This window comes from Podarcis liolepis (genome assembly GCF_965112155.1).
Source record: "Podarcis liolepis genome assembly, chromosome: 8".
Lineage (NCBI taxonomy): Eukaryota > Metazoa > Chordata > Lepidosauria > Squamata > Lacertidae > Podarcis > Podarcis liolepis.
The window spans coordinates 26,411,044-26,433,687 of record NC_139560.1 but is presented as its reverse complement, the minus strand read 5'-3'; the positions used below and the strand labels follow the sequence as shown (position 1 = coordinate 26,433,687).

General features: G+C 42.9%; 1 protein-coding gene across 4 annotated transcripts in view; it reads right to left on the bottom strand.

Annotated features, from left to right (window-relative positions):
• The window catches only part of TRIQK (triple QxxK/R motif containing), a 47,955-nt gene extending 41,032 nt beyond the window's left edge, over nt 1-6,923 (bottom strand). Inside the window, exons 1-2 of one of the 4 annotated variants that reach the window (XM_083517513.1) lie at nt 6,109-6,235; nt 3,392-3,578 (exon numbers count right to left, since the gene is read on the bottom strand). The gene's annotated coding sequence lies outside the window, so the exon portion shown is untranslated. The other 3 variants (XM_083517512.1, XM_083517514.1, XM_083517511.1) reach the window with 3 other exon arrangements.
• Between the last annotated feature and the right edge of the window lie 15,721 nt (nt 6,924-22,644).

The following is a 22,644-nucleotide window of genomic DNA, read 5'->3' as shown; positions in this document are numbered from 1 at the left end:
CCCCCATGTTAGTCCTTCCCCCATGCAGCTTTCTAAAAACAGCATGTGGAATGTTTTAAGCACCAATCACATGGTAAGTGGTTATCCATTTCCACTTGTGTTTGACAGATAAGGGATTTCCTTATGGATTAAGAAGTTAACTTTAATAAAACTTTCCCCAAGGTTTCATATGACAACCTGTTCACTAAACTGCCGAAGAGTGGTTTAGTAGGCGTTGCCATGAGCACAGCAGAGCACTGTAATGGATTGCCATTTAAATCAGAAGAAGGCCTCATCTGACCCCTTGAGGCTTTTGCACCAGAACAGTTTTCACACTTGTGTACCCAAATGGCCACCCTGCAAGATGAGCTTGTTCCCTTAAGGCAGCTTCCTATATCAGAATCAAAACACTGTACAACACTGAAATCCCACAATAAAATTATCAACACCAATAGCAGACCAGCATAACATGAAAACAGTTTAAACTATAAAACACTTTAAAAAGTCATAGCACCATTATCTGCCCAAGTCCCCAAGCCCATTTGAAGGCATGAATTAATGGGACCATGCGTAGAATCAAAGAATCGTAGGGTTGGAAGGGACCCTGAGAGTCGGCTTGCCCAACCTCGTGCAATGCAGGAATCACAGCTAAAGCATCCATGACAGATGAGTAGTATTCTACAGATGTGGAGCCCCATCATGGATGCTCAGGTGGGGACATTGTTGGACGCACTGATCTTATGCTGCCAACACTTGATCGTATACCCTTCAAGGAATGCTGTGTGATTTTATTGCATGTAAGTAAACCTGTTCCTAGTGTTCCCATGCTCTCATGCCTTTTCTGGTACAGTAAAGTGAAACAAAAAATCTTAGAATTGTAGAGTTGGAAGGGACCACAAGGGTCATCTAGTCAAACTACCAGCAATGCAGGAATCTCAACTAGATCATACATGACAGATGGCCATACAATCTCTGTTTAAAAACAAAAAATGCACTCTTTGACCAGGACAACTTAATCGTAAACCAAGATACATGTGTATTTAAAAAAGACATAGAGGGGGAAATCCCAAACAGTAATCCACTTAGCTATTTGGAACCTGTGAAATTTATAATACTTTTTCCTTCCTAATCAATACAGGTGTCTGAAACTGACATCAACCCATTCCTGACTGTTCTATAAACTGATTAGAATTCAGAGGGAATTAGAGCGGGGGTACTTATATCGTTGGGCTCTTGCAGATGCCAGAAAGAACTCCTTCCATCAACTTCAGAACGCATCATGGAGAACTTAGTAGAGGGCACCTTTGCACCAGGTGTGGGTGCTGGGGGAGTCACAAGAAAAGGCACTTGCCACTTGTGAGTCAATTAGTGGAAGCCTGCGCACTGCTGTGTTTGGGGGAAATCATTCTGATGTGAAGGGGGGTGGTGATGAAGCTCAGGTGTGCCAGTACAGCTGTACACAGAATGCTTTTTCAGTTCACAACAGTCTCATGGCAGCTCTCCAAGTCAAGGCTGATAGATTTGCCGCAGACGACAGACTGGGCTGCCAGATGTGCCTTATTCTGAAGGATTATCTCTTATTCCAAAACAACACAATCCTATAGAAAACAACACACATCCTTTACTCCAGGCACAACAGCTCAAGAGTGTTTTGTTACTAAAACTGTGATCTGCCAAACCTAACTATAGACAAACTGGTTTGCACTCCAGAGTGATGCAGAAACACAGCATTTTAATTTTATGTATGACAGCCAAACTACATGCTGCCTGAAAACGTGTGTGATGATCGCCTAATAGCTATTGCTCTTATTTTGCTGTAAAAGCCATTTCACGAGGGAAGCACTGAAGACTGAAAAACAGGGCGTGATTAACCCTTTCCCCACCCCAAAAGCCCTCCATTCTTGAAGTTTTCAAACACCTGCTGGGAATACCAGTTTGGTAGGGGGGAGCTGTTTAGTAAGGCACTATTGGGAGCGGAAATAATTAAGTACAGGCCCTCACTTCCCTGCTTATAATCACTACTGTGCTCATCTCCTGCCTGTGGGTTTTCCATAGGTATCTGGTTTTCTACTGTAGGAAATATGAAGCTAGGCTAGATAGGCCTTTGGCTGATTCAATAAGACACACACCTCAAAGCAACTTCTAGGCCAAAAAAACCCCATACCATTACATGTGTTTCTATGTAGTGCATTGTTTGGTCCTGAATGACAACATTTAGATCAGCGACAATTTGCTGATTTGTTTTGTTTTGTCTTCTCTGTTTATCCTGCAAGACCCCAGTGAGGCAAGATGATACTGAAGAAATGCTTTGCATTTATTAGATGTTTGCACTCTTTTTTTCTGGGACCTCACAGAATGCTTTCCTTCAAGCAAGGTCTGATTTGTATCAATGTTTCTTCTTCCTATTCCTCTAGATAATTCTAGACAGAAAGGTGAGGAATAGAGATGTGGCTTCTTTTACTTCTGAACACCAAAGAGCTCACTAACATTACTTTAAGGGCTAGTTGGTTCAATGAATGTTAATGTCTCATTCATTGTTTATAAAATCTAAACTCAAACAAATACCTATACCAATCACCACACCCAAGATCCCTGTTGAAACTGTTTACTGTACTACAAATTGCACAAGCAGGTATTCAAATCCTGACGCAGCTAGAACAGTAAAAGTTAATGATTGCCTCCTCCCGGTCCACCTCACATACAGCTTGGCATATTTTCCTTGGGACACCCAGGAGCAAAATGGCAAATGTTACTGCTTGTCGCTAAAATGAAATAGCAAAGGTTCTTGCAAAACTTCTAAACTTCATACCATCCCCCTTCCTTGTCAAAGCTAATGCTTTCGCTATCACATCTTCATAAGCACTAAATTTGCTGCTAATGTGCTGAAAAATTGCTTCAGCTCAGGTTTCTATTTACAATTTGCCAAGATCATCGGCTTTGTAAAGAGAAACAAGGAACAGCCAAAACACTACACTAAATGTTTGGTAACTGAATCCACGATCGGACTCCTGGGGCATTTCCATCATACAACCCAGAAATGAATAGACACAAATTTATCATAATCTATGGTTATCAGTTCCAATGACATTCTCTACAGCACTACATGGAATCCAGCTAACACAACATATTTTACCTCCACAGCTACAAAAGCATTTCAAAACAGTACAGCTTGATACTCTTATAGTATGTTCAATTTGAATGGGCATTCATTCACAGATTCTGAAAAATATCCACCCCTAAAAATTCACTCAAAGTGCTTTTAGTACTGCACGTTCTCATTAATGTCAAAGTAAAAAAATCTCAAAATAAAAAGATTATATTTTGCCACTGAACAAGAGATGGACTGTATACTGTATCTGCACCATTGCCTTACTCTTCATTTTTAACTGTTTTTATATTTGAAGATACTGACCTGAGTTTTCTGTGCAATGTTAATCTCAGAGAGTTCCACGTAGGCAGATCATACAGAATGAGCACAAGAGCAAATAAACTTGGCCAATAATAATACTGCCGAACTAAATGCTTTGTGTGGTCAAACCAGGTATTTCTTAAAACAAACAAATCAGGGTGGACGCAGAGTGGTATGCTTATGCCCATACCTGAAAAGAAGTGGAGAAAGGCTCCTCTTAGAAATTGCTGCCTTAACCTAGAAATTCATTGCCACTATGATGCTCAGCCCTTAACCCAGGGTAAAGCTATAGTTCAGCAGTAGAGCACCTACTTTGCATGCATAAAGTCCCATGTTCAATCCCCGGCATCTCCAGTTAAGGCTGGGAATGTGACAGATCCAACGGCTGCCTGAACCCTTCTCTCCTGTACTGTAAGTACATATGATGTATGGGGGGGGAGGGGGGCTGCTTATAGTCCTACAGATACAACATAGTCCTACAGATACAACATAGTCCTACAGATACAACCGGCCCTTTGAGGGTGACCAAACTGCTGATGCGGCCCCCGATGAATTTGAGTTTGACACCCCTGTTCTAGGACTACTAGCAGGCTGGCTTTAAAAAAAAAAAAAAAGTTTGCATGTTTTTCTAATGGCCAGACCAGCTACCAGCACAATATTAAAATTTAACTTTAATCCAATGAAAAATTCATTTCCAAGTGCATGGACAAATATCTTAGGGAAGGAATGGGTGTGGCACTACTTATCACACATTAGCACTTTGCTTCTAGCAGCGAACTTGCACACTGCTCCATCCTTAGCCATGCATTGCCCAGCCCAACAACCTAACCACCAGCCTGGCCCAGGAGCAACATCAAGGGCTACCACCCAACAATAGGAGTGTGGAGGTTTTGCCAAGCCAACACCATGCAGACTGACAGCAGCAGCACCGGCCAGTACTAGTGGATGAGGAAGAAAGGCCACAGGGCAAGGCTCAGTGGTGGAACACATGTTTTGCATGCAAAGAGTTCCATATTCAACTCATGTCATCTCCAGATGTGGCTGGAAAGGACTCCTGCCTTAAAAACAACAATCCTGCAGTCACTGCCAGTCAGTGTTGGCAATACTGAGCTACATGGATCAGTGGTCTGACTTGGTTGGAAAGCAGCTTCCTGTGCACCTACACAACGGAGATGGCAGATGACTGAGTGTTGTGGGTGAGAAGTGTGAATGTGCCACTTTCTGAGGCATCGTATTGATAGGTAGAAAAAATAAATAAATGTGGCACCTTGTATGGAATATGATACTGCACACAAGTCACTAGAATATAGTTTATTTCTTGTGGTTCACCACTGATATTTGACCAGTTTGGTCCACGACAATCTTGTGGCTGAAAGAAGCCTTTTAGCCTCAGGAAATCTAATAATTTCCTTGCAGTGAGAAAAAGCTGCCAAACACACACACACAATCAAAAAAGGTTAGTCAGTGTCATTCACCGGGAGGAACTTGGCCTTTCTTTTTATACACCACCAACCAGTTTTTAGGACATAAATGCAAAGCACCCTTAGGTTCCAGGGATCCATCAGGTGGGGTGGACAATGTGCATCTTCTGCAGGTATGTGGAACCTCTGTGCATCCCTGAAGCAAATCAGAAGAGATCAGCCCATTCCAGCTCAGCTGTAATTTTTTTTAGCATTCCCTCAAATTGTGAGAGGTACACGAGCACTAACTATGCCAAAAGACTTGGCAGGTCTACAGGTCAATTGCATCGTCAGAGTGACATGAGCATGGCTGGGAGATCCAACTGGTTCTAGGCAGTGCTTTTTTCGGGGGGGGGGGGACTCATGGGATCCACATAAACATTTTGTGAATCTGAGTTTGGCCTCATTGAGGGGCAGTATTTCAATATGAGTAGGAAAATGAGAGTACCCCTAAACATTTTTCGGGGGGGGGGGAGCACTGGTTCTAGGTCAGGAGGGAGAGAGCCATCACCATCCAGAGCATAAAGGTAAAGGGACCCCTGACCATTAGGTCCAGTCGTGGCCGACTCTGGGGTTGCGGTGCTCATCTCGCTTTATTGGCCGAGGGAGCCGGCGTACAGCTTCCGGGTCATGTGGCCAGCATGACTAAGCCGCATCTGGCAAACCAGAGCAGCGCACGGAAACGTCGTTTACCTTCCCGCCGGAGCGGTACCTATTTATCTACTTGCACTTTGATGTGCTTTCAAACTGCTAGGTTGGCAGGAGCAGGGACCTAACAACGGGAGCTCACCCCATCGCAGGGATTCAAACCGCCGACCTTCTGATCGGCAAGCCCTAGGCTCTGTGGTTTAACCCACAGCGCCACCCGCGTCCCTGTCATCCAGAGCATAGCTGTCAACTTTTCCCTTTTCTTGCGAGGAATCCTATTCAGAATAAGGGAATTTCCCTTTAAAAAAGGAAAACGTTGACAGCTATGATCCAGAGCCTCCACTCCAAATACAGTCCCCATTTCCTCCCCTCTCCACAATCTTGGCGTCAAAGGCAAGCCTGCAACTAAGCAGGGATGGCTTCAGCAGGTCGATGATGGGCCACGGGATCTGACAAAAGAGACCTGCGCTAGGTGTCCAAGAAGCAGCTAACTGGACCTGTAATGACTTTAAACGGGGAGGGGGGACAAGCGCACCCTTACAAATGATGCCGAAGGGCAAGGTTAACAACACACATTCCCTCATCTTTCCCCTTTTTGTTTCCCTGGCTTACAGCTAGTCGCTCTTCCTCCTCAGCTGAGATTTCTTCCTCTCCACTCGAACACCCCCCACCCCCCGGGCTACCTCACCACCCTAAAGCAATATGGCCACCGCGGCGCATTTCAACGCCCTCCCCTCCGAAGACAAAAGGACGCGTGGACTTCGAAACAAACCAAGATTGGCAGCAGGGCCTAGCCAATCGCGAAGCCGAGCCGTTCCGCTGTGGCCAATGGGAAGCAAGGAAATCGAGCTGGGCAAAGCGTCCCTTGAGCAAGCCCCGGCCTTCGCCAGCCTGGCGGGCGGGCGGGCGCGCGAATTCCTGCTAGGTCGGCCGTTAGCTGGGGGCTGGCCAGGCGCGTGCGCTCGAGTGTGGGAGGGGCCGGCTGCGCCGCGGCTGTCAATTCTCCCTCCGTTCTGTCCCCTCCTCCCCACCCCCCACCCCGCGCGGATCCCGCCAAACACCGGCCACCGCCTCGATACCTTCACTGAACGTGTCGGCTCCGCCTCCTCCTCCTCTAATGGCGGGCGGGTTCTCCGTCTCCGAGAGACGCCCCCCCCTCGTTCGGGCGGGGACGGGTCCGCCTCTCCCGTTCGTGTCAACCCAGCCCGATGGAGGAGGCGGCAGACTTTTGCTCCGAAACGGGGCAGGTTGAGGACAGAAATAAAACATGCAACTCCATCTCTACTGCGAACCGTTTTCTTCTAAGCACCCCCTCGGCCTCCCAAAAGAACTTGATTTCTTGTCCAAAGACATGGAGACACCTTCCCCAAATATGTGGGCAGCGTTGTAAGAAAAACGGCCCTCAGCACATGCTCAGAGGCACGTCGCCGGCGCCAGAAGAGGGTCCCGGGCAGGGCCGGTGCTATCGTTAGGCAGTCGCCCAGGGCTCAGGCTTCGGCGGGGGGGGGGGGGGCGTTCACATAGATCAGCTTGGGTCATGTCCCATAAATATCTAGTAAGATTTCACTTCTGTTTTACGTTTTGAAGAATTTCTATTATATCTGCCAGACATCTGTTTTTGAAAATTGAAGTCGGCAAAAAGTAATTTGGAGGGAGAGCAGGCTGGCGGGCGTAGAAAACAGCCTGGCCCAGAATCAGGGCTAAGCCTTCATTAACCCTCGGAAGTTATAATGATCAGCGTTATAATATAAAGTGGTGTCCAGCAGTGTTTTGGAGTTTTTATGATCACTACAGTCCCGGGGTGGGGGGAGCTTTTGTTCTGTTTATTTAAAAAAACATATCAACTACTTAATATAAAAGATGCCAATATGGTATGAAAATAAATATTGCACAGCACATAGTAATTTAGAAACAATGTAATATCATAAACATGTAATTAATAAAACCACTTAATAATTTTTATTATTATTTTTAAATGTATAGTTTTAATTATTGTATATTGGATATGGTATTCTAGAGGAAGTACGTTCCAGGTACCAGGTGCCACTACACTAAAGACCCTGCTCTGGGCAGCCACAAGCTGAATTGCAGGAGCATGTGGCACCATCGGGGAAACCTCACCAGATGACCGCAGCCACCATGCAGAAGCCTTCCCAAAGTGCCCCATGTATTTCCCCTCATATATCAGTGAATATTTACCTCTCATTCCTATGGGGGGAAATGCCTTCGTGCAAAAATGGTTCTCCAGCCCTGACACTCGATGGTCTGGTCCTTGCCGATACAGATGTCGATGAGGGTGTACACAGTGCATCTTTGTGTAGAGATACAAATGGTATGTTTTTGTGCAATATCTCCACACACAGCTGTCTATATAATGATGGCTGCATCATCATAATTATTATTATACAGAGTATACCTAAAATTTTCTTTGTACTGTTGAGAGATGAAAAGCAACACAGTCGCTACCCATGGGTTTGCAGACTTGATAAACACAATGCAAAAAGGATGGAGGGGGAAGACGAAAACAAGAAATGAGAAATAATTGGGAAAGGAAAATGGAAGAGAATGACTGTGTTTGTAGGAAATAGGCGGAACCCTGAACAGGAACGATCCTTTTAGAAGGGAGGATGCAACGCACATTCTGTTGGAGGGCTCACTTGTGATTACTAGGAGACAGGCACTCTCCAATGGCTGATTAGTACGCATACATGAAACAAAAATTTTCTTTTTTTAACACCATACAAGATTATTCCTGTTGTTGTTGTTTAGTCGTTTAGTTGTGTCCAACTGTTCGTGACCCCATGGACCAGAGCACGCCAGGCACTCCTGTCTTCCACTGCCTCCTGCAGTTTGGTCAAACTCATGCTGGTAACTTCGAGAACACTATCCAACCATCTCGTCCTCTGTCGTCCCCTTCTCCTTGTGCCCTCCATCGTTCCCAACATCAGGGTCTTTTCCAGGGAGTCTTCTCTTCTCATGAGGTGGCCAAAGTTTTGGAGCCTCAGCTTCAGGATCTGTCCTTCCAGTGAGCACTCAGGGCTGATTTCCTTAAGAATTGATAGGTTATTCTTCTTGCAGCCCATGGGACTCTCAAGAGTCTCCTCCAGCACCATAATTCAAAAGCATCAATTATTCGGCGATCAGCCTTCTTTATGGTCCAGCTCTCACTTCCATACATCACTACTGGGAAAACCATAGCTATACAGACCTTTGTCAGCAAGGTGATGTCTCTGCTTTTTAAGATGCTGCCTAGGTTTTGGGGGCTCATTCACACTTCTCTTGCCTGATGCCTAGAAAGCATGGGTCCGATAAGTTTTCTGCTTGCTTCTCCAGGAAAACCTCCTATCTGCAGCTGAATCAGAGCAAACATCAGTCCATGGAAAACCCGACTGACTGACGTTTGCTCTGATTCAGTGGTAAAGAGCAGGTTTTCCCAGGGGGAAGCAGCAAGAAAGTGGAAGTGTATGGATGAGCCTTTGGTTTCAATACTCAAGATCATCTGAGAAATTAGCTACTGCTTAACATCCTTTAACCACCCTGTCACCCACTGGATGGCAAAAGCTCTGAGCTCCTTGTAACTTCAGTGTAAACTTTTAAATGAATGAGCATTGTAATCTATATGTGAATACTGGCCACTCCTGATGCTTATTCTTCTAGGTGCAAGAGTGTGATTTTTTCATGTTTGGTGTCAAGGTAGAGTTCACCACAAGTTTTTTGGGGTGGTTTTTTTTAAAAATGCATTGACTTTGATTAGTCATGTTGAGGATATACGTTGACCTACATAAGTTTATTTCAAGGTGGGGGGAAACCTAGGGCTTCTGCTTTCTTGGAGACAGCCTTGCATGCTGTACAGTGGTACAGTGGTGCCCCACAAGGCGAATTCCTCGCAAGACGAAAAACTCGCTAGACGAAAGGGTTTTCCGTTTTTGCGTTGCTTCGCTAGACGAATTTCCCTATGGGCTTGCTTCGCAAGACGAAAACGTCTTGCGCTTTTTTTTAAAAGCCGCTTGAAGAGGCGCAGTTGCGACGGACCATGCTTCGCAAGACAAAAAACATCGCAAGACGAAAAGACTCGTGGAACGAATTCTTTTCGTCTTGCGAGGCACCACTGTACATGTGTAGGTTCTGTTGACGTTGAAATTGCACCTACTGCTGTGATTCCATTCCTTACATCTTCGTGAGTATCTGCTGGACCTCAACGACTGTGTGAAAAGGTTTCTATCTTTACTGATTCTGGATAATTTGAAGAAGCATGAGTTAACTTTGTGATGCAAACACCTGCCTATTATGAAAGGAAGCTCATTCCATGTAGGCTTCCAACCAGGCATTGGAAACTTGTCCTGTTCAGCCACCTCGGCCTCTCTCCATTGGTGAGGGAAGGACAAAAGGCTCCATATTCCATTACCCGGACTCTGAGCCATCAAGTCTGCTCCTGCCCACTCCCCACTTTCTCTCTATTGATTTTATAGCATTTTGCTAAATGCTATCATCCATACAGATGTCTGCCATCATTTTGTTGACATAGCGAGTCAATACTTCATTAAATGTTACCTTTCAGCTTTACCCTTAATTGGCTAAAGTATATGTAGTGTTTTCATTATTTATGTGACTGTGCCATTAAATTATGCGTTTTAGAATATAAAAAAAAATAAAAGGTTTTGTTTACATTTATTATTATTGCTCTGGCGTCAACTTTTGGATTCCTATGTAAAGAAATTAATCTTCCTTTGGAGGGGGAAATGGGAGATGACAAGCACTAGCTCCTGCTGCCTCGGGGACATAATTATGCTCACAAATACAAAAACAGAAAAATCATAAGCTCAACACAGTTGAGACTCTTGAAAGTTTCATCTCAGCATGAAGCTATGTTTTAATTATTATTTTTGTCTGCATTGTTCAGATTGTCAGTGCACCAGATAGAATAAGTGCTTATCCTAGTTAATTCTTCATGAGACTTGTGTCACTGGAAGAAGCATTTAATTTATTTTCTTCTTCTTCTTTCTTCATGCCAGTACTGACAGAATTGTGTTTTACAGCTGGATTCAAAGCCTTGCAGTATCAGTGGAAAGATTCTGAAGCAAAGGTTTGGCCAGAGCTAATTCTAGAAGACCGGGATGCAACCAATGAAAGTCTACAATTAGGGTTAAACCAGACATTTGCTTCATTGTGTAGGATGCAGCTATGTATCTGCTTTCCCTTAAATAATTATAAGTGCAGGAGTGTCTGTTTCTTACTGGGAAAGCAGCACATGGGAAGGAAAGGCTTTTCTCTTCATTCCCTAAACATTATCAAAAGAGACTTTGCCTCCCTATCTGCATGGCTAAGAGCGTTAGGGTTCTTCTAGGTGGTTATTTATCAAGTGACCAGTGTTCCCCACACATTGAGGTTTTTGACCTGTCCACACAACACAATTTTCATCAATATGCCAGCCCGTATTCCCCCCTTCCGGTTTAATCCAGATTTACACTTTCTTGGGAAAATCCAGTGTTAAAAAACTTTGTTGCCAATAGCCCATTTGCAATATCTCAATGACCTGTTAACCATAATAAGCTACCATCTGGAGGTGCCCATTGATCATCTAGCTGGATTGGAAAACATTTGTGGCAGAAATGTGTTCCATTACTATAAATTAACATCTTACTCGTCTTCCAAGGAGGTTTAGAGCAGTGGTTTTTTTGACTCACAGCAAACAGTATAGGTTAGGCCGAGAGAGACTTATCTGCCCAAGGTTATCCCATGTACCTCTCGACTGAAGAGGGGTTTGAACCAGGTGATTCTTGCATCTAGCTCCCAATATTGCAGTTCAACAGAAAGGCTGTGTTTGTGGGTTGGCATCTTTACCAGCTGCCAGACCCTGCAGTGCCTTCTGCCCCCTATCTCTGAAGGGAAAAGCCTGGAAACCAGACTGCATCGCCAACAGCCAGACACCAGAAGATGCTGCAAATCAACAGAAGGGCAACTTTACTGTCAGCCAGATCTGGAGCTCATCTGCAAATCCTTCTGCTCCATTCTTCTGGAATGACTGTCTGTTCTGACAAGAAGAAAGGGCTTCACACGCACACACATATCTGTAATATATTGCATGATTGTGCAGACTTTAACTGTAAGCTACTTTGGGAGCCAATCTTGCATGGAATGCACAGAATCATAGAATTCTACACAGTGGTACCTCAGGTTACATACGCTTCAGGTTACAGACTCCGCTAACCCAGAAATAGTACCTTGGGTTAAGAACTTTGCTTCAGGATGAGAACAGAAATCGTGCTCCGGCAGCGCGGCAGCAGCAGCGGGAGGCCCCATTAGCTAAAGTGGTGCTTCAGGTTAAGAACAGTTTCAGGTTAAGAACGGACCTACCAGGCATGTGTATGAAAAAGAAAGAAAGAAAGAAAAAGAGAGCAGTATTTTTGTGCACATGCATTTTTCTCCTGGCATACCGGAGTATATTAATGCGGACCATAAAACCTCTAGTATCCAAACATCTACTACTCATGTACAGGGTTGGCACCCCCTCCTTCCGCCTGCCGTGGGTTTTGTATTAAACAGCTTCCTGACGTTTGGAAATTCCACAGTTGAAGCTTTTCCCTGTCTGCCTGTTATGTGGCTGTTTAAAGTGCAAGAGCCCTGCCAGGGGGAAAAGGTGGTGCAACAACTCACATTTTCTGACTCTCATATTAAAAAAATCATGTGTAGACAGAGTATTGCTCTGTTGGTCACAGTCTGAAATGTGAAAGTTCTTAATTAGGAGTGTGAGGAGAAAAATGCATGTGCACAAAAATACTGCTTTCTTTTTCTTTTCTTTTTTAAAGAAATGCCTTATAATATGTTGTTTAAAATCAGCAATTATACACAAGCCTGGTGGGTCTATATATTCACTCTTGGGAAGGGAGAATCCTGTGATATTGCAAGCTGCATGGCAGAAACTCTTCCTGGTTCCAAAAGTGGCTTGCCATAGGGCATGGCAGAGCTCCTATTTGAAAAGCAAAGTACCCCAAAATGCCTTCATTTTGTGCGGAAATCATTGTATGAACCTTTGGATCCTGACCAGATCCCTCCACTCTCTTCCAATTTGTGTGTGTGTGTGTGTGCGCGCGCGTGTGTGTGTGTGTGTGTGCGCGCGCGCGTGTGTGTGTGTGTGCGTGTATTGCCTTTATACATAGGAGACGATGCTATGGGCCAAGTGCATAGCCTTTAAAGATGTCTATTTTCCTAGAATGAATGTTTTTACTGTTGCAGTTTTATAGCCCATAGCCTTTCATACCCCTGTGTTAATCATGCAAGTGATATCATAAAAAGTAACTTTCGGTAAGTTTTAATCACATATATTTCAAACCTCAAAGAGTGCTCAGGCAATGCATTTTAAAAAGCCACCAGTACACTGCGGTAGTGTGTGATGAGGAGATGCTACATTTATTTTAAGAGAGAGAGAGAGAGATCTGTATTTCATTTGTTACCCTGCTAACTTCACTTTAGGTAATTGCATTCAGCTTTATTATTGCCCAGAGCAATAACTGATTGTTAGTTATTGAAGTCTGAAATGATTTTCTCATCTCCCAGGGGAATCTGGAGATTTACATGGTGCACAGCAGTAACTAATAGATATAATCTGGTCATAATGTAGCCAAAGAATGTGTTATTTACTTGTTGAGAACATGGATGTTGAACATTCTAACATTTCCTCAAGAAGTGGAGCTGATTGTACTCATGATATGTGAGTTTTGTACATACTGTTCATTGCTTTTTTTTTAAGACTTGAAGATACTATCCACCACTGAAAGGTATGTCATAAGCAAAAATGCATTTTGACATATGCACACTTACCCGGGAGTAGCTCCTATTGAATTCAATGGGGCTGGCTTCATACTAGACATCATAGGATGAAAGAAGTTTGTGACGCAGTTTGTACTTAAATAAATAGATTTGCATTTTTGTATCAATCAATAACCGACAGTGCAATACAATAAAATTAATCTGTTTACATTAGCATTTTTTTTATAATTTAGCATGTCTTATTAACACCTTAATATATTAATTAGGATCCATAGCCAATGAAGGATTTGCCATGCTTAAGACATTGAAATCAATGGACACTGAAATCATCAGCCCCACCCATCATGGCCGATGGTCAGGGATGGTGAAAACTAGACTTGAAGAACATCTGACATATCAGAGGTTCTCCACTCCTGGTGTATAGGATCACAACTGTGCACCTTTCGTTGGATTGTGATCTCATTTTGATCCAGTGCTGAAATTATTTTATTCTTATATCTGTTCATGCAATCTATATGCTACTTAACCATAGTATAACTCCCCTGGTAAATGTGCTTTATTAAACCAGCTTTTCCTCTTCATAAATGCTTTATGACAATATCAATCCATTTCTTTTGGAGATATTATGGAATCCATTCCTCTGTGGATGCTGTGGGGATTATTTATGTGCATGCTTTGTGTGAAAGCTAATGAGTATTAAGACCTTGGATGTAAGTATCATTTTCCATTCTGCCCTGTATTCATCGCATGCAGCAATGTTTCCATTTCGCTGCAGTTTACTCTTCCGCCCAAAAACTACATTACAGTATTTGTCTGCGGTGTCAAAACAACCTACACTACACATGTTACATTGTCATTACGTTATTCCACCCCATTAATTTCAATGCCAAGAAAATGCAATGCGAATTTCAGGGTGCCGGGAATGAAATCAATTACATATCATTTGTGGAAGCAGCTTTGAGGTTTTTTAACAAACAAGCAGTGTATACATTTTAAAAACATGGCATAAATAAACAAACAAACAATGAATACTGATCATATTCACTGGATTAATATCCATTCTGGACATACAATGAATAAGTGAACGTCTGCAATTTTCACTCCCATTTCTGTTTCTCCCAGAATTCTCCAGCATCCAAAATTTGGATAGAACATCTATACAGCGGAACCTCGGTTGTCAAACATAATCCATTCCGGAAGACTGTTTGACTTCCGAAACGTTCGACAACTGAGGCGCAAAGGGCTGCTGGCAATTTCCATTGAGAAAATGGAAAAACACACAGTGGAAGCCGTTCAACTTCTGGGACACGTTTGAAAACAGAAGCAATTACTTCTGGGTTTTCAGTGTTCAGGTTCCGAAATGTTTGGCTTCCGAGATGCTCGAAAGCCAAGTTCCACTGTATTTCACACATATACACAATAAATATAACTTTGCCATCGTGCTCTTGCATTTCCTGTACATCCCCAAGCCAATCTTCGTTAATAATGCTAATGTTAGAATCATAGCTGTCAATGTTTCCCCCTTTTTAAGGGAAATTCCCTTATTCCGAATAGGATTCCTCGCAAGAAAAGGGAAAAGTTGACAGCTATGGTTAGAATAGTGTCACTCTTTTACATGTGTAATTGCAAAGGTTTGTCTGTCTTTACTCTTACAATTTAGCTCTTCTTTGCTTTTATTACGATTTTCAGTAAGTGCAGGAAAATTGCACCTCTGGAGCAGCTGTGCCCCGTGAAGAAAAGGCTTTGTTCTGCCTCTGCAACAAGCTAAGCCCCGTCACAGAGCAATCCTGGAGCCATTTGACCAAAGTAGTTCAAAATAGTCAACTAACTACAAATGAAGTCACCTAAATCAAACCATGAAGGCTCCAGCGGCTAATGTGACACATTATTCCATGATGGACTGCAGATAATGTACACTAAAACTGTCATGTATTGCACTGAAGTCGTTCATCATGTCAGTCCTCTGTTGGAAACCCAGTCAAGCCATTGCTACAGAGGAGGATTTTCTTTTAAAGTCGAGGAAGCCTTGCAGGTTAAATTAAAATTCCTCTTCCTCCCCAGAGCACAGTCCATCTCTACTTTCACATATATCTTCTCATTAACCACCCTGCCTCTTCAGTTGTACAACAACACCAGTGTACTTGTATACTCAAAACACAGGCTATGGAATTCAAGAACAGCATAGAGCTTACTTGAATGGCGGGATAGTTTCTTTCTTCTTAGCCAGCACTGCACCAGCAAAACACCCTCTAGCAGAGCTCTTCTCAGTGGTAAAAGGGCAGGTGGGTGTTGTTTTTTGGAGGGTGAGCTGTTTCAACTTGTTATTGTTATATGGTATTTTGTATTTTGTATTTATACTTGTATTTGTTGGTTTTATAAGGCTGGGTAATAGTCTACAGCCATTTAAAAGTGTTTGTGAGAGGGGAGCAATTGTTTTGTTCTTTTCGTTTTAACTATTTACTTGTGCTTTTACCTTGTGTTTTTATCCTGTGAATTGCCCTAAGATCTTGTGATGAAGGGTGGTTAACAAATCTAATAAATAAATAGTAATAATAATATCTTGCTCTTGCTCTGGCCACCCAGATGTGGAACCATCTTGCCCTTGTGATATGGGTTTTTTTCATGGATATAAATGTTCACGTACAACCCACATATGACAACACCATGGTTAATTCAGGACTGAGCCTGAGCTGTCAGTTACACCATCTTGTTTGAATTACTGTACAATAATCTCTTTGAGTTTGTTCCCCCCCCCCCTTTAGATGCTGACATGTTGAACATACTCAATGCATTTAAAATCTGCATGCAAAGAGCAGTGGATTGCAAGCTTGAGTAATATCAGCCCTGAGAAGTAACTGACCCATGTTAACCCAACTTCAGTTTGAGCCCAATTTTTGATTTGCTGATCTCTACATGAGGATCGAGATCAGTTTTAATTGGTTAAATACCCATTATTTTAGAATGTTCAGTTTTGCAGTCAAACAAAATGACTATCAAAGTGCACACAGGTTTTGGTAATAATTCTTATTAAACTAAAAATGACCTAACTTACTTTCATTTTATTGAACCCTATATATCATGTGACTTGTCAATACTGCATATTCCCTCTAAGACAGGTTGCTTATTTAATATATTGAGCCCACAGACAGGTTTTATAAATAAACTTAATATGCATTAAGCAATGCTGACAGTACCGTGAATAATTTATATATTGCATTACATAATTTAGATTGCAATATCATTATAGAAAACCCAAAGCTATCAAAAATCAATTTTTAAAATGAATCCTTCATTGCTGTCAGAGATGCTTGAAATGTGAACTAGATCCCATTAGTATAAGATGCTCCAAGTTAGTATGATTTTGTATCATTTACAAAAGGTATATAATTATTGACAAAAATAAATATTTAATCACCATTCAGTTGAGCATCCACAGCATCGACCAATGAATAAACTGGAACAGTTTAAAAACTGGCCTTGTTCTCTTTACAATACGAATTGTTAAGTCCAAGTCTAACTTTTGAACAAAGTCAACAGTCCTGTTATTTACCTTGCCTTGAATTTATGCATAGCTCTGCCCTTGGAGCAGTTCAGCACTGGGATATTCCCATCCACGGACCACTAAAGGAGTCTGCAAGATCATAACTTGCAAAACAAATGAATCAAAGATTTTAATTGCAATGCCAGAGAGACCATCAAGCCACAGTGTGCTAACCCTGTATGTTGTCATTTGAAACTAAGACAGTGGTCTTATCTTCACAATTGTACACCAGGTACAGACTCTTGTGGGCACTCTAGTTGAATTGACTAGTGTATTATATTAGCAATCATAACATGAGTGGTCTATAAAAGAGAGGTCCATGGGCATATACACTCTCCAAGAAATTGTCAATAAAACCATGTAAGATCATGTAACCATGGAGCTTATAAGGTCAATAAAAGTTTGCTTACACTGTATATGGATTCAGCTCTTAACACCAATAACAGACAAGAAAGGACTGTTACACATCTCTACTCTGCTTCCAGTGACTGTTTCTCTCTCTGAGTGTGTCTCGCTTTCTGCCCAGCTGCACCCTCTTTGACTGAATGGATTGGTTGAGTCATTCATTATGGGCATAAACTATACCAGGCATAGGCAACCCCAGCCCTGTTTTGGGACTACAATTCCCATCACCCCTGACCGCTGGTCCTGTTAGCTAGAGATCATGGGAGTTGTAGTCCCAAAACATCTGGAGGGCCGAGGTTGCCTATGCCTGAACTATACATTGAGCATTCCGCTGCAAACCTCTTCCATGTAGGTTGAGTGGCAACAAAGTGTGGCAAATTTTGCTTGTGGCACATGAGCTTGGTGCATGCAATGGCCTTGCTCATAACATTGGCTTTGTTTTACACCTGTTCTTCAATTCTACCTTCCAATACACTCCAGCCTATGTCATCCTGGCAATATCAACCTATTCACCAAATAGTCTAGAATAGATATGTGACAGAATGTCTTCATGTGAATTTTGATCTACACTTAGATCACTTCGCTCCTTACTAGAAGCTCCTTGGCCTTCTGAAATTAGAAGAGGAGGAACAAGAAGCAGGTTTTGCTTGTTGGTGCTGTCACTGCATTGTGGAATTCCTTACCTAGGGAAACTTTGCAAGCTACTGTGTCACTCTTGAACAAGGCAGAGACTTGAGCCAAAATGTGGTTTCCTCTGTCGTGCTGAATTAGTCCCTGATAATGTTTTACAAACTATTGCTGTCTATCTGCTCTTCTGTGCAGTGGCGGAGCTTCATGCTCTGGCACTGAGGGGCAGAGAGCAGGGCGGGGCAGAGCTGGCGCACGTCCTGGGGGCATGACACACATCCTGGGGGCGTGGCATGCCACCTGTAGGGGTGTGGCACCCAGCGCAGATGGGGGGGTAGCGGCGATGGCTCCCTGCCAGGATCGTGCTGCCAGGAGCAGTGCGCTCTCCCTCCCCCCCCCACGCCTCTTCCTCTGCCAGTGCTTCTGTGCTCAGTTGTCAGGCTTCGGGGAATAGGCTTCCCATGGCAGTAGATAAGAAGATCAAAGAAAGGAATGTCTTACCAGTTAGAAACTTTAATAATCACAGCAAGAGAACAAAGAACATATCTTATAGAAACGGCGGTGCTCCCAATTAAGGATCACATCCCCTCCGTCCCTCTTAATCTATGTCACTCCTATGTCTTGTAATCTGACTTTGTACCCTCTGTGCTCTCTATTCTGAGACTTTCTGAGCTCTTCCTGACTTTGGGGAGAGCGAAGGAATGCTGTCCAATGCCTGTGAATCTGTTAACCCTCTCTCTTCCAGTGTTTCTTCTCCAGCTGTTCCCCATCCAGTATTTCCCAGCATCTGCCATCTGAACTATGCCCCTCTGCAAGCCACTGTTCCAAATCTATACTGTCCTCCTGCTTCTGGGAAGATGCAGGAGCAGGAGCAGGGGAAGAGGTGGCTCCCACCATTCCTCCTCAGTGCAGCTCTCCTCCAACACCACAATAGCATTTTTACTAGAGAAATCACATCCCCCTCTTACTCAGAGTGGCTGTTTCATTTCACATGCTTGCTCATAGTAGTCACAGAGAAATGTGCACCAGTTGTGGTGGCTGCATATTCTACTTTAGCAGCAACAGTCTCCAGTTTGGAGGAGTCATCTGTCTCAGACTTGGCATCCTACTGGTCATGATGATTATGTACAACCAAAGTCCATTGGTGGAGATCATTAAAAGGAGTGTTCTCTTTTGTTGTAAGTCCTGCTTATGGGCTTCTCCTAGGCTTTTGGTTAGCCACCCCAAGAACAGCTTGTGTTTTTTATCTGGTCACAGTCTTCCCCACTATGGCAAAATGTATTGTATTATGTTTCAATTATAGTAATTATTTCTAAATTTGCATATGCAATGTGCAATTTTTATGCAAATCTATATCCTCTTTTGTCCTCTTTTGGTGATTCAGTTCTTGGTTTTTGACAATGTGCGGCTATCCTAACACCAAGGCATAATTGCCTCCCGTCTTCTCTCCCAATGTTCATTTTATTACTGGAAATTGATCTATTAGAAGTATGTATTTAATTGCACCATTTTGGATTAAATAAAATGGAGGTTGCCTTTTTTATTTTTAAAAAAGAGAGCTACAAACATTAAAGGATTCCCCTTCCACTCCAAGTCCCTAATGAATTACTTAGTGACCCATTCAACTGCTAACAAACACAATATTCTACTGTGAAAGTGAGAAAAAAAGCTGTCTAGAAAATTGCCTGTTGTTTTTATTATTGTAAGAACTGGCCCACTAAACTTAGCACAGACTCAGAGGTCTCTGTGAGAATCCCGTGATTAATGAGTTAGCCATTAATGTCAGTAGATTGAACAACTAAAATCTGATTATATTAAAGTGCTTCCCAAACATTAGGGTCACATTAACAGTTTATTGAAACAAGCTGATAAAATTTTAAATGGTCATCTAATTCCCCAGGGCTCCTAATTGTTGCATGATAAATCACTCTGTAGAGAAATCTATTACATTGTTCCAAATGAGAAAATGCAATTTACTGTACCATTAGTGGGGTGGCCAAAGCATTTCTGTTCTTTGCTGGGAGATTTTAACCAGAAGATGACAAAGATTCCATGTGTGTGCTTGCTGCACGAAATATCCTCAGGGTATCAGACATGATAGTAAATTCATATTTCCTAACGAGATCTATCCATGTAAAGTATATTTTATTATTTGTACCCTGCCCATCTCACTGGGTTGCCCCAGCCACTCTGGGCAACTTCCAACAAATATAAAAGCATAATAAAACATCAAATATTGAAAACTTCCCTATACAGGGCTGCCTTTAGATGTTTTCTAAAAGTCAGATGGTTGTTTATTTCCTTGGCATGTGATGGGAAGGTGTTCCACAGGGCAGGTGCAACTACTGAGAAGGCCCTCTGCCTGGTTCCCTGTAACCTCACTTCTCACAGTGAGAAAACCACCAGAAGGCCCTCAGCGCTGGACCTCAGTGTCCGGGCTGAATGACGGGGATGGAGACACTCCTTCAGGTATATAGGGTATTAAGTGCTCAGTTTCAAAAATGTAAACAAATTACAGTGGTGCCTCGCAAGACGAAATTAATCCGTTCCGCGAGTCTCTTCGTCTTGCGGTTTTTTCGTCTTGCGAAGCACGGCTATTAGCGGCTTAGCGGCTATTAACGGCTTAGCGGCTATTAACGGCTTAGCGGCTTTAAGAAAAAGGAAACAAACTCGCAAGAACTCGCAAGACGTTTCGTCTTGCGAAGCAAGCCCATAGGGAAATTCGTCTTGCGGAACGACTCAAAAAACGGAAAACTCTTTCGTCTAGCGAGTTTTTCGTCTTGCGAGGCATCCGTCTTGCGGGGCACCACTGTAATCTAATTTTTCCTCCTACAACACGAATGACTTTTCCCCACTCCCACAAGGCTATACATTCATGCTGCTTTACTGGACAGGATGAAGTTCAGAATGAAATACAATGAAAAGTGTATGGCGGTGGGGGGTAGTTCCACATATCAAAATGACTGTCGGAAGTGCAAAACTGAGATTACTTCTGTGTCAGCCAGGTAATTTAAAATATCAGTTTTATGTTCAATCTATATTTAATTTTGCTTAATGTTAGGAAATATCTTGGAAATTGTATTGGCTGTCTTTTCAGAGGGTGCAAACTGACACCCTAAATGTATCAGGGAAAGAAGATTCCCTTTCCTGTCGAAGATGACTAAAACCGAAGCTTTTTTGTTTTTAATTGATAGCCGAAGTAAGTACCATTTGACAGCATCCTCCAAGCATCTTTTAAAATGTCACTGATGGCATAAATATCACAATAACATTTAATTAATGTTAAGCTGGCACATACCCAGGAAAAATACCATAAATGCTGACATTCCCACACGTTTAGTATGGGAAATAAAGCAGCAACTTAAATTAAGGTAAGAGCCATTTCATTAATATCAAGATTTTCTTGTTCAGACTGCTACAGGGTTGGAGAAGCTGTGTGCCTTCAGATGTTGCTCAACTGCATTCCTGTCACCTTATTCACACTTCCTGCTGCTTTCTCCCAGGGTAAACTACTCTTTAGTGTTCAATCAGAGCAAACAGCAATTTGGGTTTTTCCTGGATTTCCCATTGTTCTGATCTATCACTAAAGTCCAGGGTTTCCCTTGGAAAGGAGCAGGGCTGGGGGGAAACCACTCTGACCCATGCCTAGAAAGCATGGGTCCAGTGGAAAACCACTCTGACCCACGCTTTCTAGGCACAGCACAAGGAGAAGTTTGACGAGGTCTGAGAATTGGCAGTGCAGCTTGGGGCTGATGGGAGTTGGAGTCGGTCAACTCCTGGAGGGCCACAAGTTCCCCATCCCTGGACCACATTATGCAAGCTCAACTGTGTAAAAAGCTACTGAAGAAGAAATATTGAAACTGAAATTAAAATACTTTATTGTCACTTGTACAACTTGTATACAGTGAGATTACACGAACACCTCCCACTCAGCTCTCTTAGTCTTAATTTACTGACACCCACCAAACCCGAAAGTCAGTTGCCCTGTTGTTATCTTTTCATTCAGCAGCCTAACAGCCCACGGATAGAAGCTGTTCTTTACCCTGTTGGTGTGACTAATCATGCTTCTATATCTTCTGCCCAAGGGCCAGAGATCATGAAAGTGCCGGCAAGGGTGTGAATCATACCTGAGAATTTTCCTCACTCTCCTGAGGGAACGTTCTTCTGCTATTTCATCCAGCAGATTCACAGGACAGCCCAAAATATCTTGTGCTGTAGTCACCACCCTCTGCAGGCACTTCCTATCAGATGATGTCAAACTAGTGTATCACACCGTGATGCAGTATGAAAGGATACTTTCTATTGTTGGCCGGTAGAAGGAGATAATCAAATGTTGATTGAAACTTGTATGTGAGCACAATCTTGCTGAAACAAGGCATATTCGTTACAAAAGCCATAGGAATTTCACATAAGAGGGGAAATGGAAGCAACCGGGGGAGGAAAATATCCACGCAAAATATCCACGGCACTAAAGGGTTTTGAGGAGAGAACAATTGAACACATGCCCTGCTGGTGTTACGAGTTTGCCTAGTGTAAGGTGCAGGAGATCTCAAAGCAGGGGTCCCAGCAGCCATGTTTTGACATAGTCACTCCTGTGCCACCAGACTTGAGCCTAACCACTGTTTTCCAATGGTTTTTGCCTGGGTTGTAACACATTCCTGGCCACCTGTGTGAGCACAAGGACCATTCCAAGGTCTATCAGGCCCTAGATCAGATTTAAAGTGTGCACGGTGGAAGGAGAAGGGGCTAAAGTTACATTGCGCAAGCAAATTCTTGTGGTAACGGAACAAGTTACTTAATGCTACACT